We start from the raw sequence: 16,657 nt of genomic DNA on the forward strand, positions 1-16,657 counted from the left end.
TTTGATTCCATTTACAAGCAGTTCTAAAACAGGCACATCTCATTCATAGTGATAGGAATCAGATCAGTGGCTGCCAGGGCAGTGAGAAGTCATTGACCAGGAAGGTGTACAATGCAACTTTGTCAAAAATCATTTGACACATATGTGTGGATTGAATTATGTCTATTCTTACACCAATACCACACTTTGATTACTGCAGCTTTTTATAAATCTTAAAATCAGGTACTGAAAGTTCTCTGTCAGTTCTTAAAACAAATATTGACTAGTATACGTACTTTTAATTTCCATATAGATATTAGTATCAGCTTGTTAATTGAAGAGAATTGACATCTTAATAACACCAGTCCCTCCAATCCATAAACACAGGTTTCTATTTTCTTTAGTCTTCCTTAATTTCTCTTGTCAGTAACTTAGAGCTTTTAGTACAGAGACACTGCATATTCCTATTAAGTGTATCCCAAGTATTTCAAGTTTTTGATCCCAAGTATTTCAAGTTTTTGGTCCTATTGTAAATGATATTTTTTAATTTCATTTTTAAATTTTTAGTTGCTAGTATATAGAAATATAGTTGATTTGCACACATTGATCTTTGTCTTGCAACAATGCTAAATTCATTTATTAGCTCTAGCAGTTTACTGGCATATTATTTAGGGGTTTTGTATATACGATCATGTTGTCTGTGATAAAGGCAGCCTTACTTCTTCCTTTTAACTGTATGCCCTTTATTTTTCTCTTGCCTTCAGTACAATGTTGACTAGGAATGAGTGGACTGATGTCTTAGTCTTGTTCCTAATCCTCGGGGGGGAATATTTTGTATTTCACCAATAAACATAGCAACTATAGAGTTTTCATAGATACCTTTAGTCAAGGTAAAGGTAAATAAAACTTCTTGAGGAAGAAGTTTTATTCAGGTTTGCCATAAGTTTGAAAGTTTTGTTGTTGTTTTATCATAGTTTCATACTTAATTTTATCAAGTACTTTTCTTCATAAGTTAATATAAACATATAATTTTTCTCCTTTAGTCTTAATATGGTGGCCTAAAGTGACTGCATTTTCATGACCTCTAAATACTAAAATATATACTTCCTTAAAACCAGGGCATTCTCTTATAGAACTATAGAGTACACTTACCCGAATTAAAAAAAAAACAAAAAAAACTATTGATACCATGATATCCAATTTACAGATCTTCTTAAAATTCTCTCATTGTTCCACTATTGTCATTTTGGGGGGTTCAGGATTTGATATATAATCATATTTTGCATGAATTGTATCTCTTCAGTTTCCTTTACTTTCTAACCATCCTGTAGTCTTTTTCATTGTCTGACATTTTTGGAGAGTATTGATGAGCAATTTTTTACAGTGTCCCTCAGTTTGGGTTGTCTGATGTTTCTTCATGATTGGATCAGGTCATACATTTTGGGAAGAATGTGAAGGAGGGGATATTATGCCTTAGTCAGCACTGCAGCAGGAACATGGTGCTACTTTGTCCTATTACTGGTGATGGAAGGATTGCTCCGTTCCTATTACTGGTGATGGAAGGATTGCTCCGTTCCTGCCCTATAAAGTTGCTATTTTCTCCCAGGTAATTAATCTGCATCTCAGAGGGGAGATACTCAGAGACTTCACAAATAACCGGTTTTTCAACATTCTTTTGTCCACTAATTTCATCATCCATTGATGATTCTTGGCTGAAACAATTACTACTGTCAAGGTTGGTTACCAAATAGTGATTTTCTTTCTTTCTTTCTTTCTTTCTTTCTTTCTTTCTTTCTTTCTTTCTTTCTTTCTTTCTTTTTATTTATTTATATTATTTTTTTAAGATTTCATTTATTTATTCATGAAAGACACAAAGAGGGAGAGAGAGGCAGAGACACAGGCAGAGGGAGAAGCAGGCCCCATGCAGGGAGCCGGACGTGGGACTCGATCCTGGGTCTCCAGGATCACGCCCTGGGCTGAAGGCAGGTGCCAAACCCCTGAACCACCCAGGGATCCCCCTTTCTTTCTTTTTAAAAAAGATTTTATTTACTTATATTTGTATTTGAAAGAAAGGGGGAGAGAGCTTGAGCAGTGAGTGTCTGAGTGAGGGAGAGGGGAGGGAAGCAGAGGGAGAGAAACAAGCAGACTCCACGCTGGGCACAGAACTTGACCCAGGGCTGATCCCATGACCCTGAGATCACGACCCCAGCAGAAATCAAGAGTCAGATGCTCAGCAGACTGAGCCACCCAGGTGCCCCGACAGTGATTTTCTATTTCTATTATGCCTTCTATATTGAACAGCGCATCTTGGATTCTGCAACACAAAAAGCTATCCTTTGTCACTCATTTATTTGTTTATATACATAGAATGCTATATATATATAATATATAGATATATTTCAATGTATGTAATATGTACATGTATATTAGTCATGTAGATCAGTATAAATTAATATATTTATTTTATTTTATGGATTTTGGTCCATTATTGTCATCATTTATTTTGTTCAAATTGGTCAAGACAAAAGGAGAAACCTCTTTAAGACAGGTGTTCTGGGGTGCCTGGATGGCTCAATTGGTTAGGAGTCTGTAAGGGCCTGAGGGTGGTTTCTTTCTTTCTTTTTTTTTTTTTAAGATGTATTTATTTATTCATGAGAGACACAGAGAGAGAGGTAGAGACACAGGCAGAGGGAGAAGCAGGCTCCATGCAGGGAGCCCAGCCCGATGCAGGACTTGATCCCCGATCCCAGGATCACTCCCTGGTCCAAAGGCAGATGCTTAACTGACTGAGCCACCCAAGCTCCCAATCCTATAAATTTATTGAAATGTGTTCTATGTCCTAGCATATAACTTATGTTGATAAATGTTCCATACACATTTCAAAAGAATGTATATTTGTTAGGTAGAGTGTTCTATAAATATCAATGGGATCAAATTGTTTGATAGTGTGGTAAAGTCATTTCTACTTTTAATGATTTTCTGTCTACTTCCTTATATATTACTAAGAGAGGAAAGCTGACATTGCCAATTGTAATTCAAATTTGTCTATTTCTCATTTCAGTTCTGTACTGAGCTGTATGGATTATGGAGCTCTGTTATAAGGTACATACATATTTAGGATTGTTTGTCTTTTAGAGAAATTGATCTTTTATTCTTCATGTAAAATATATTTTTGGCAATATTTCTTGTACTACAATCACTTTGTCCAATATTAATAAAGCTACTTCATCTTGCTTAAGATTAGAGTTTACATAATATGTTTTTTCATTATTTTTTAAAAACAGCTTTATTGAGCTATAATTTACACACTGTGAAATTAACTCCTTTAAAGTGTACAAGTTGTTTTTAAATATTGTGCAACTAGCATCACCATTTAGGTTTAGAATATTTTTGCAACCCCAAAAAGAAACCCTGTACCCATTAGCAATCACTATTCTTTCCACCTAGCTCTTGGCAACCACTAATTTACTTTCTGTCTTTATAGATTTGTCTATTCTGGAAAATTCCTATAAATAGAATCATACAAAATGTGGCCTAGCTTGACTGGTTCTATCATTTAGCAGGTTTTCAAAGTTCATTCATGCTGTAACATGTATTGGTACTTTATTCCTTTTTAGAGTTGGGTGATACTAGGTCTGTAATAAATTTTAAGTTATATTTTATGGATGGTATGAGGATAAAATTACAAGTTTCAGCTTTCGCTGATTTCCATTATATAAATATTTCCACCAGTGTTGGTTTGAAACTACCAACATGTTATCACTAGATGGAAAATTGGGAAAGGTATACATCATTCACACTCATGAAGTGGCTTCAATCAGCTCCAGCACACCACTGGTTTAATAATACCATGTTTCTTGTTTTGTCTCTCTCCCATTTTAATTTGTTTCTTTCCCCCCCCTAATTCTATGCCTTGTTATAGGTTATCTTAGAATTCTATTCAGTCTTCTCTGTTAGATTGTTATCTCTACCTCCACATTCTATTTTTTTCCACTGATTACTCTAAGGCTTACACTATCCATATTTAACTTATCATAGCCTATCATTACCTACTATTATATTATTTCATGCATATTATAGGAACCCAATTTGCAAAAGTATATTTCTCATTTCCCCTCCCCATCCTTTTTCTTCTTATTAATTTCTTTTAGAAATTTTATTTCTAAAAATGTGATTAATCACAGAAGTTGTTATTGTTTGGGTTCAGAAAATCAATCATTTTTTACACAATTTAGAAATAGTAAAATGTGTCTTATATTGCCCCATATATTAATTATTTATGACATTTTTTATTATTTTGTGTTTGAATTTTTACTTAGTATTATTTTTCTTTAGCCTGAAAACATTTTTTTTTAAAGATTTTATTTATTTATTCATGAGAGATGCTGACAGAGAGGCAGAGACATAGGCAGAGGGAGAAGCAGGCACCCCACAGGAAGCACAATGTGGTACTCGACCCCAGTACCCCAAGGTCATGACCTGAGCCGAAGGCAGACACTCAACCACTCAGCCACTCAGGCATTCCTGGATTGAAGAACTTCTTTGATCATTATTTTTTGTAGATGAGTTTGTTGACCAAAACTTATTCCAGATTTGTTTGTCTGAGGACATCTTTACTTTACTTTTATTTGAGAGATCTTTTGACTAGATATAAATTTCTAGTTTGACAGACTTAACTTTCTTTTGGCATTTTAAAAATGGTTTTCTATTATCTTCTGGCTTGCATTCTTTCTTATGAAAAGTCAGTTATATTTCTAACTTCATACCCCTGTACGTAACATGTCTTTATTTCTTTAGCTATTTTTAAGAATTTTCCTTCATAATTGTTTTTTTAAACAATTTTATCATGATGTGCCACGTCTTGGTTTCCCATCTTGGAATATGTTGAGCTCTTTAGATTACTGGGTTAATATTTTTAATTAAATCTTAAAAATTTCAGTTATGTTTAAAAGATTTTTTTCTCTTGGAAGTAATAGATATGTTTACGGCAAAGATTATGGGGATGGTTTCATGGATGTAAATTATCTCCAAACTCATTTGTTGTATGCATTAAATGTTTTTTTTTTTAATTTTTAAAGTATAAAAAACATTTTTTGACTCTTCTCTTTTCTGAGTAATTATGCATATGTTAAAGTACTAGATATTGTTGCTTGGGCAATTTATGCTTTGTTGTTGATTTTTAAAAAACAGCTTGTGTTCTAATGTACATATCATAAAATTCATTTAAGTATATAATTCAATCATATGATTTTGTAGATTTACAAAGATATATACCATTACCATGATTTAATTTTAGAACATTTCCAACATCCAAAAAAGAACTCTGTGCCTATTTACAGTTACTCCCTGTTCCTACCCTTAGCACCAAGCAACCATTAATCTACTCTCTATCTATATGATTTGTCTTTTTTTGACATTTAAAATAAATGGAATCATACAATATGTGTTCTTTTGTGTCTGGCTTCTTTCACTGAGCCTAACATATCTGAAATTTGTTTACTTTTTATCCCTTTTTTATCTCTACCTCAATTTTGATAGTTTCCATTGCTTGGTCTGTAAGTTCACTTATTCTTTTCCTGTGCAGTGTCTAATATATTAAGTCCAGTGAATTTTTCATTTCAAAACTTAATTTTCAGCTCTTGAAGTTTTACTCGGGTATTTTTTATAGTGTTCATTTCTTTCTTCATTGTGAACATGTCTTCCTTAAATTCTTAATTATATTCATTATAGATGATTCACAGTTCTTATCTGTTAATTTAATTGTCTCTGTCATTTCTAGGCCTGCTCCTATTGACTGATTTTCTCCTAGTTATAGGTCACATTGTCCTGTTTCCTTGCAGTTCCAGTAAATTTTTATTGTATGCCTTCTATTGTGAATGTTGCCTTATTGAGTGTATGGATTTTGTTACCTTTCTCTGAAGAGGTTTGGGTTTTATACTTGTGAGCAGTTAATCTATTGAAGTTCTCCTGGATCTTTTTGAGGCTTGTTTTAAAGCTTTGATAGGGCATTTGTAGCGTAACCTATATTATAGTGGTAATTTAGCTCTAATCTATAGAAGAACCTTCCTAGAGCTCTTACTAAATGTTCAGTTGTTCAAGAATGTTTCTACTATGGTTCAAGTACAAAGCTTCAATGTCTTCTAGTTCTGTGGAAGCTGTAGGGGCTTTTCAGTTTATAGTTCCCTGGTAGTTGTCTTTGCCTGCCCTCATTGAGTGTCCCCCTATGCATATATAGATTATTATTTATTCGAAGAGTTAAGGGACTCTGATGAAGATTTCTGGATTTCTTATTCTGTGTAATTTCCATTCTTTCACTTTGTGTGCCACAAATTCTAACTGCCTCAGCCTCCCTAATCTCTGATCTGTCTTCCTAGCCAGTGAGACCATTGTAAGAAATCTCCAAGGTATTTATTCAGGTCAATGAAAAACAAAACATTAAGACCCAAGTGGTAATTATGAGTTCAGTCAAGATTTGTCAGTGTACAACTCTTCCATTTTTATCTTTACCTTCAGTCTCCAAAAATAAGCCATTAATTTGCAAATTATTTTTCTTCTAAAAAGAAATTATTTGCAGAGGGGTTCATATTTGATTTAAGATAATTATTTAGAAAATATCGAAGTATGTAAAATATGTCTTAAAATATTCTCTAAGGGAAAACTGTTAAGTAGTTACATAGGTTCAGAATAGTCTTTGCAGCTTCCCTCTCAACCCAATAATAATGTTAATATGAATAATAGCTAATACTTATATAGATTTATAATGTGCCAGGTAATCCAAATGTTTTACATACATTAATGTGTTTAAGAAACCTACAAGTTGGGGATCCCTGGGTGGCTCAACAGTTTGGTGCCTGCCTTTGGCCCAGGGCGCGATCCTGGAGTCCCGGCATCGAGTCCTGCGTCGGGCTCCCGGCATGGAGCCTGCTTCTTCCTCCTACTGTGTCTCTGCCTCTCTCTCTCTCTGTCTATTATAAATAAATAAATCTTTATTAAAAAAAAAAGAAACCTACAAGTTAAGTGTTATAATTACTCACCCTACAGATGAAGAAACAGAGCTACAGAGAGATTAAATAATTTTTCCATGGTCACATAACTAGAATGATTCAAATGTATTCTGAATAAATTTTGGAGAAGGTGCCTCTGTCCTGGCCAAAAAGCAGACTTCACTGGATGATGTAATCATTTAAATTTACAATCCCTTTTGACTGGGCTCAAAGCCCAAACTTATACTCATACCTAAGGAAGCTCTTGTCAGATTAAATCAACTGGAGTGTTGCCTGCATTCATTGTATAAGACTCATATCATAAACATCCTGTAACTGAGGCCAGAAACTGTTAGGAGAAAAGTGGTCATTCACATCAGCAGTGTTACTTAGATTGAAAAAATTGGGGGTTTCTTTATTAGCACCACAATCCACATTGTTCATGTCTATTTAAATGGAAATAATATTCTGGGTCGGTTCACTGAAAAAAATTTCATCTTTTCTTATAGGGTTGGAGGTTCAGAGATTTGGAAGGTCATTCCTTTTTGAACTCTTCGTAGGAGACAAATCTTTCTTTCAGCACATAAAATCTTAATGATTGAATTGTGTGTGTTAAAAGCTCCCAGAAGAGACTTGCTCATCTTATTTGGTCATCTACTGACAGAGGCAGAAAGTAGTAGCTAAAAGAAGAGAAAAAGAAGGTGCCCCTGGCAATGGTAGAGATTCAAGTTTGGGGAAGGGGCAACCTGGGAATAGTCACACCTTCTTCAAAAAAGAAGGAAGTATTTTCTGTGGCCCCAGTCCACCTAGGGCATGTTGGATTCATGCACAACTAAACCAGAAAGAAATGCCACTTTGGAGGATAAAATCTCCCAAATGCCAAGTTATGGTAGATCAGGAAAATCTATGAATTTTAGCAATAGCAGAGACACTATAGACGTAGATATGCCAGTAATACCTGAAGCATCTCTATAGGGGCCTGAAACCCAAGGGCACATGTAAGACAGTCAGCAATACTTCCTCAGGGATTTCCCACCATCTGAGTCCCTGGTTGGCATGGCTGGTGACATGTATTGATTATATCTGACCTGAAATGCACTATTGCCTGACTACTATGGCCTGACTTGATGGTACGAACACATCTCTTCAGGACACTGACACTCTATAAAGCTGTCGTTTATAGAGCCTCTAAGCACTTGAGAAAAAAAAAAAAACCCAAAACTGGTGTCCTTTTTTCAACACATATGATCAGAAATAAAAACCAAATTAAGCCAGCTTCTACACAATTTACATTAAAGAGGAATTAAAATAGATTTTTCCCTTGGATTTTCATATTACAATGTTCTGGATAAATTCATTGAAGCTGAACTTTTTTTTTTCTTACTCATTTTTTTAATGCCCAAGTTTGTTAGTCTGCTCATTTAGCAACTCAGCATAGCCCACTGGCCAACTCTAGTGTGAAAGTTTTCATAACCCATCTTTATTTTATTTTATTTTTTTAAAGATTTTATGTATTTATTCATGAGAGACACAGAGAGAAAGAGAGGCAGAGACACAGGCAGAGGGAGAAGCAGGCTCCATGCAGGGAGCCTGACGTGGGACTCGATCCTGGGTCTCCAGGACTATGCCCTGGGCTGAAGGCAGGCGCTAAACCGCTGGGCCACCGGGGCTGCCCACCCATCTTTATTTTAGTTTTGAGTTTACTTGCCAGTCATTCTCCACAATACACAAAATTGTTTTGGGGTTGTTGCATGAATAAGTAACTACAGCTAACACAATAATGCTTACTTTTGTAAGCTTTTAGAATAAAGCTAAAAAAGAATTACAGTAGCTCTTTTCCTTTTATCATCATAAATATCCTGTAATTGAAATCAGGATTTAGAAGTGGGAGCAGGAGATGTTGGAGATAGTATGAGACTGAGTAAGGTTTACACAGTCGAACTGAAAACATATTTTGATAAACATTTCTTCTGGTAAACAAAGGAATTGAATAATTAAAAACTTTCATATGGTACTAGGTAGGGAAATGTCTAAAAGCTACAGGCAATCAACAGGTTACAGAGAATTGGAAAACAGTGGAAGAATGAAAAAGCATGGAGCCATGATGCACTTTAATGTCAACCTGATGCAAGTGTAACTTCGTGACATTAATTATCTATGTACAAAAGTAAATATAGTTATATAATTACAAAATAAAAAAGTTAAATTTCTAAGAAAAGCATGTGAATTAAAATGAGTTCAATACTTTACTTTTTAAATCTTTATTTATTTATTTGAGAGGGAGAGAAAGAGAGCACCCACACATGCATGCACGCACGTGCAAGTGGCGGGAGGTTCAGGGGGAGAGAGAATCCCAAACAGGTGGTGTTCTGAGTATGTAGCCTAATGTGGGGCTTGATCCCATGATCCTGAGATCACCACCCAAGCAGAAAAGAAGACTCTAACACTTAAGCAACTGAGCCCCCCAGGCACCCCATTGTACTTCTGTGTACAAAAGTAAATATAATTATATAATTATAAAATAATTATAAAAATAATTATAAAATAAAGGAATTAAATTTCTAAGAAAGGAATTTGAATTAAAAAGAGTCCAATATTTTAGATCACTATTATTTAAAAAGGCATATTATGACAATCATAAAAATATATTTTAAATTAATAGAGCTATTTTCCAAAATCTAAGTCAATAAATTCCCCCACTGCAATTTTGAAGATGGATTGACTTTTCGGAAAATAGAGCAATTATTCTGTGAATTTTAATATGAATACAAAGTCTGTTATGTACAGAACCAGGTACAGAAAGCAATTAGTTGTAATGCAGATCAAACCTGCCCAAATGAATTGAAAAACTTCATTTAGAACTTAGTAAACAAAAAAGCCAATATTTGCAAGTATGCTATTCGTTGAGATATTATGAGCTTGAAAATTGTCAATAAAAATTCTAACTTATTGGAATTTAAATATATCTTTAAATTTTTATTTAATTAAAAAGTGTCTTAAAATTAATTTTTATTGTTTTAATCCTTGAATTAAGTTTCCCAGCAGGTAAGCACACCCCAATTGATAATTTACTCATTATTTGGGCCTCCTCCCAATTGGAGTATTTTATTTATTTTATTTTATTTTATTTTATTTTATTTTATTTTATTTTATTTATTCACGAGAGACAGAGAGAGAGAGAGAGAGAGAGAGAGAGAGAGAGGCAGAGACACAGGCAGAGGGAGAAGCAGGCTCCAGGCAGGGAGCCCGATGTGGGACTTGATCCCGGGACCCTAGGATGACGACCTGAGCCCAAGGCAGACGCTCAACCACTGGACCACCCTGGGATCCCAACTGGAGTATTTCTAAGTGTAGAATATTTATACAAATTATTCAGGGGTGAGCTGTTAGACTACGGCTGCCAGGGTCTTCATGAAATAAGTTTCAACTGCTCTGCCACACCAAGGATACAAGTAACATGAAGTCTGTTTTCTTTTTCTCAGGTTGAATTAAAATTGCTTAACCCCTTATATGTCAGATGAGAAGGAAATCCTACAATATATTCCTGGGGGTCCCTCAAACTCTTTGCTCATCCAAAAACAGTGGTAGCTTTACATCCAACAAGGAGGTCCACTTGCTTTCACTTCTACCTGGGGAAGAACTTTCTGTTTTAAGATCTGTTGTTGCCTTGTGGTCATTGTTCCTTGCTTCTGCACACTGTCCCTTTTAAGGGTCCACTTGACCGTCTAGAGCTGCATCAACCAACTTACCACCAACCAATTTCTGCCAAGCTTCTAGGTCAGCCTAAGTTTTCAAAGGAGGCCACATAGGTAGGTGGCTCCCCTTGACCCAAGGCGTCTTCACTGGGATCCCTGGAAATCATACAAGTGCCCATGCAGCTAAGTCTTCTGCCCAGAGGTGCTATGCTTGAGCTGATTAGAGGGTCACTCCAACGCAAAATATGCAACAACTGTCCCATTCTCCAGTCTCAGAAATTCAAGGAAGCCGGAGGAGGAGTTGGCTAGCCTCTGTTCTTTCCTAACAAGACACAGAGAGCTCATTCCATACCCTTCTTCAGAAAACAGAGCCCGCTTGTCTTTGAGAAGGGCCCAGATTATTTTTAGTGGGAAATACTTTCTCTGCTGCCTTGATCATTCATCCTACCCATGATAATTCAAAGGAACTCTGGCATCTATCTTGCTGAAGCAACAAATATATAACTACCAGTACTACCAACAATAACACGATTCAAAACAGAAGTTAAATCTTTAGTGGGTCGCCCCACTACTTTGATAGCATTATGTAGTAGAACAATCTTTAGGTGCCTCTTTGTGTTTGAAAATCTCTATTGTTCACAATAAACTACCTATAGCTTCTCTTAGGTAATGAATTTAGGTAATAGTTTTAGATGTGACCTATTGTTGGCTATTCTCCATGTAGGGTATAGAGCTATGCTGTTCAGTAGAACTTTCTGTGATGATGGAACTGTTCTGTATGTCAGCTGTTTCATATGGTAGCCGCTAGTTACACTGAGCACTTGAAATGTGGCACATGCAACTGAAAAACTGAAATTTTAAGTTTATTTTAAATTTTAGCTAAAACATTAGACAGAAAGAATATTTATTTACCTTAATTACTCGTTATAGAATGAATTAATCAAAATTCATTTCCAGGGTCACACCTGGGTGGCTCAGTGTCTGCCCTCGGCTCAGGTCGTGATCTCGGGGTCCTGTGATCGAGTCCCTCAACAGGCTCCCTGCATAGAGCCTGCTTCTCCCTCTGCCAAGTCTCTGCCTCTCTCTCTATGTCTCTCATGAATAAATAAATAAAATCTTTAAAAACAACAACAAAAAACAAAATTCATTTCCAAAGTGAGTTTTTTCTTAAATTCGGAGTTTAAATAGATTCTTCTTTAAACAAAACAAAATACTTCATCTGGCATTTTTTTAAATGTTGAAAATATGTATTTTTGTTCTCTTATCAAAACAAAAAGCGTATTATAAACTTTAGAACCAGATATTTTTGCTGGATAAGCCTTACCCATCGGCCTTTTCCCTCTTCCACAGCATGGCTTTTATAAGTTAAACATTTGCAGTGGTAACATAAATAATTTCCCTCCAAAATTAACACACACTGAATTTTGAGTGCAGAGAGACATTCCCCACCCTCCCCAACCCATCTTTCTGTCAACAAAACCTGTCTCACATAGCTGGTCTATGAATTGATTCATTTATGAAATGTGATTTTTTTTTGCCTCATAAGAATAAGACCCTACTGTGTAGAGAAATTGAAAATTAAAAATAGATGTGAACTTATGTTATTTCTTTGGACTTACTATCTCTTTGACAACTTGCCTTCAAGTAAAACAGGACTGAGTTTGGCTGACTCGGATTTCTGTCCCACCCAAAAAGCTAAATATATATGGAGCTTGATTGTCTTCAGTAGGAGGTACTTTAATTTACCACAAGGCCACAGTTTTGCCCAAGGTTATTTTTAGAAGCATGTTCATATTGGACAATTGTATCCTCTGCCACAGGGGCTAAAGTTAGTTGCCAGAGATCCATTTATCTTCTCTCATACTGCTGGGCCCCCACTCTCTAAAATTATTTTTTAAATGTCTGACCACTCAGGAATAATTCCAGTGTTCAAACATTATACATTTTTGGGTAGCTGAAAAGTGAATCCACAAAGAAAACAATTCACTTCTGCCTCTGTGACAAAAAGGCTAAAGAATTTCACTTGGAAAAGCTATCTATATTTAGGGAGTGTGATTTGTGCAACTTGTAGTCAGTAGGTCTTTTAAGAAGCAGTTGGTATACCTGAGTCTTCAGTAAACTTGCTTTAAGAGCTGGTTCTGGAAGAAACTATTTGCATAGAGTCACAAATTATTTTCTACTGGAATGAAAAATTACAGCTGATTTAAAGAATATGTTTTCCCCTTGACTGTCTAATAGAGTGGCCTGAGAGATGTGCCATGGCTATAATAATTTATTCGAGACTTCAAAGCATAGACTGCACAGTCTATGCAGTATCATGTAAGATCATGGTTAATTTAAAATGCCTGCTACTGAAAAAGAAGAATCATACATCAGAGTTGGCATCAAAAATGTACCAACAGGGATATGTGAGCAAACAAATGCCAGGAAATTCAGGCTGATGCCTTAGAAGTTTTCTCCTGTGGGTCTGAGCATTAAAGAGAATTACATACTGGAGGAAGTATACTTGTACCAAAAGCAATAACACTGCATCACTGGGATGGTCTTTGAGCCCAAATTGGGATTGATTAAATCTCTCATCCACACAATATGGCTGGGGACAAGCGCATAAGAAACACATAGATATACATTATTTATTTCTGTTGTGCTTAGCACAGTGGGATCTGTGCCCTTTAAAAATTAACTACTTAGTCGCTGAGCTGGGTAATCTGGAGTCAGTGAAGGGTTATACTGAGCATGCTCTCTGTCTTCACCAAAGTGACAGGAATAAAGGGACTCAAATCATGGCACGAACTTTGCCTAAGGAATGTAATAAACTTCCTCAATGAAGTAATAAGATATGAGAACAACTCTCAGAGAATTGGTACAATCTCTGTCCCTAAAATATTTCAAAAAATAGGATACTCCCCCTTTGGTAGGAGTGCCTTATTAAAATGCAGCTTCTTTGGAAATAGGGGCTATTCTGCAATTCAGGTTGGAAGTTGCCCATGTGTGGCAATAAGTCTTGAGATGTAACTGTCTTCTTCTATCCCTGGGTGCTTCTATCCCTCTGTTCCCTGACACAGACTGCTTTGCAACTGAGCCAAGAGAGCTCAATAATTTTTGTTGGATCAAATGGATAAATGTAGAGAGAAATGAAATTACCTACTGCTATATAACAAAAATATCCTGTATTTGGCAGATTAAAACACAAATATTTATTATCTCACAGTTTGTGTGAATCAAGAATTCAGGAGTGGCTTAGCTAGGTGGTTCCAGCTCAAGGTCTCTCATGAAGGTATCGTAAAGAGGTTGTCTGGGCTGTGGAAGCAGATATTAAGGTTCTCTCTACTATAAGAGTTTGGAAGCCAGGGGCGCCTGGGTAGCTCAGTTGGTTAAGTGGTTAAGTGTCTGCTTTTTGGCTCAAGTTCTGATCCCAGGGTCCCGGAACAGAGCCCTGTGTGGCCTTCCTGCTCAGTGGGCAACCTGCTTCTCCCTCTCTCTTTGCTCCTCCCCCTTGCTTGTGCTCTCTTTCTTGCTCACTCCTCTCTCTAAAAAAATGAAATAAATAAAATCTTATAAAAAAAAGAGAGACAGAGTTTGGAAGCCAAAGGTGCAATTGTAAAGGAACATGAGGCAATCACACTGAAGAAATGGATAGAGATCCCAAATTTAGAGGTACTTGGGATTAGGCCAGAGGAAATGAAACCATGTAAGGAAGAGCAAGGAGGAGTCAGAGTGTCCAAGTAGAATGAGGAAGAGCAAGAGGTCCTGCTCTTGCAAGAGCCAAACAGCAAATGGATAGTACACGACTTGGATCAAAGAAGGCAGGAAGGTAGATTAGCTGGTGAGAAAAGAAACTAGACTGGAAAGTACCAGCCAAAGCATTCTGATTTGGGTCTTCTGCTGCTCCATGCCTGTGTTTGTCTCACCCGGGTAATAGGGAGGGGCTAAGAGTTAGGATAGGATAGGTGGAGTAGTTTTTAGGAGATTTAGAAGAGGATTGTTTTTACCTTGACATCCTCGCTGTGCAGGCAGTTGACTACTCACCCTGGGCTGGTTTCTCCCTTGCATTTCCCTTGATACAAACTGGGCCCAGCTCCTGACCCTGCTGGAGTCTTCATATGACTTCATGCTGCTACTGTTTCTGTCACCATGTGGTTCTGAAAATATTTATTTGCAACTCCCACAGATAGAACACAAAATCAATAAACATTAGGCTCTATCCTACTCTTTGAAAATATGTCATCATAAGAAATGTGTAGGGGCACCTGGGTGGTTCAGGTGGTTAAGTGTCCAACTCCTGGTTTCGGCTCAGGTCATGATCTTGTGGTCTTGGGATCCCCTCTGTGTTGGGCTCCATGCTCAGCACAGAATCTGCTTCAGATTCTCTCTCCCTTCTCCTCTGCTTCTCCTGTGTGTGTGTGTTGTCCTTGTTGGATTTGTCATGAATATGAGATAAGATCTTCACATAGATGACCATGTGGCCTTCTTTGAAATCTGTCTGAAATACACTGGCTCTTCTTGGTGTTTTAAAGTCCATGTCTCTCCTTGGACCACCCACTAGTTTTGTTTCCTGTCTGAAGAATGCTTTTTATACTTATTGATTCAGCAAAAATGACTGGCACATGTTGAATCTATTGAGTGACCAAACTTAACCGTGCTTGTAAGATCAGCTCCACTTGTTTCTTCAACAACTTAGCATAACGTCTATCACCTGTTTGTAGTAGTTTACTGAACAGCAGTGAGTGCTTCATGGAGTAGCTGGCTTGGCAAACTTTTGACCCTCATACTCCAGAACTTATACTTCCAAATCCCAACACACAAACTCATAGAAGGAATGATCCAGATCAATTACAATGAGAGTAGCAAACGCTTCACCTAACTATTAAATAGTAAACTCAGAGGGCAGCCCGGGTGGCTCAGCGGTTTAGCACCGCCTTCAGCCCAGGGTGTGATCCTGGAGACCCAGGATGGAGTCCCACATCGGGCTCCCTGTGTGGAGCCTGCTTCTCCCTCTGCCTGTGTCTCTGCCTCCCCCCACCCCCACTCTCTCTCTCCGTGTGTTTGTGTGTCTCTCTCATGAATAAATAAATAAAATCTTTAAAAATAAATAAATAGTAAACTCAGAGAACATGAGAGCATTGTGGAGTAAGCAGTGACATCTTTATGAGCTGTATTAGCAACTTGCACTAGTTCTTTGGCCAGAGAGAATTTCAAGCAGCTCCTGTGGGCTTACTCAATTCCAGGTTTATCCTTACACTGTATTCTGGAACCCCACACTCCAGTGAATATTGCTACTTAGATCAGCAAAAACTGAGGCCCAAGCAAAGAGGAAATCTCTCATTCATTTTTTAGGAACCCAGGAAATGGTTTATATTCATTTGACCCTAATCTGATTCAGTTACAAATATTTACAAAGTTTATTTGGTCAATAATTCATTTTACTAGATGCTATAATGCTGGGAAGAATTTGTAAAACTTTTTTTAAATTTTCAAAAGTAAAAAAAATAATAATAAAAAAATAAAATTTCAAAAGTAAGAAATAGTCCCTCATTCTCAAGGTGTTTCCAGCTTAATAAAAATTTACACACATAATTATTGTATACCAGAGAAAGGTGAGAGCTCTGAGAGAGCCCCAAAAGACCCCAAGGGAGTTCATAGAGGGAGACATTTGGGCAATGGCACAGAAAGGGGGTCTGCGAAGCTGCATTTAGCACAGGCAGGCAATGATAAATGCGATGGTAATGGCAGCAACAAGAGAGAGAAGGGTGTTCTCTAAGCCAGGGGTTGGCAAACCTGTTCTGTAAAGGGCCAGGTAATAAATATTTTAAGGTTTGCAGGTCACATCCTGTCTCTATTGCATATTCTTACTCTTTTCCTTCTCTGCCTTTTAAACATGTAAAAACCATGCTTAGCTTACAGGGCTGCACAAAAACCGCCTGCAGACCAAATCCCACGGGGCATAGTTTGCCAACCCTTGTTGTAGGCAGCATGAGCAAAGGAAGCTATAACGGACAC

The sequence above is a fragment of the Vulpes lagopus genome, chromosome 11 (genome assembly GCF_018345385.1).
Source record: "Vulpes lagopus strain Blue_001 chromosome 11, ASM1834538v1, whole genome shotgun sequence".
Taxonomy (NCBI): domain Eukaryota; kingdom Metazoa; phylum Chordata; class Mammalia; order Carnivora; family Canidae; genus Vulpes; species Vulpes lagopus.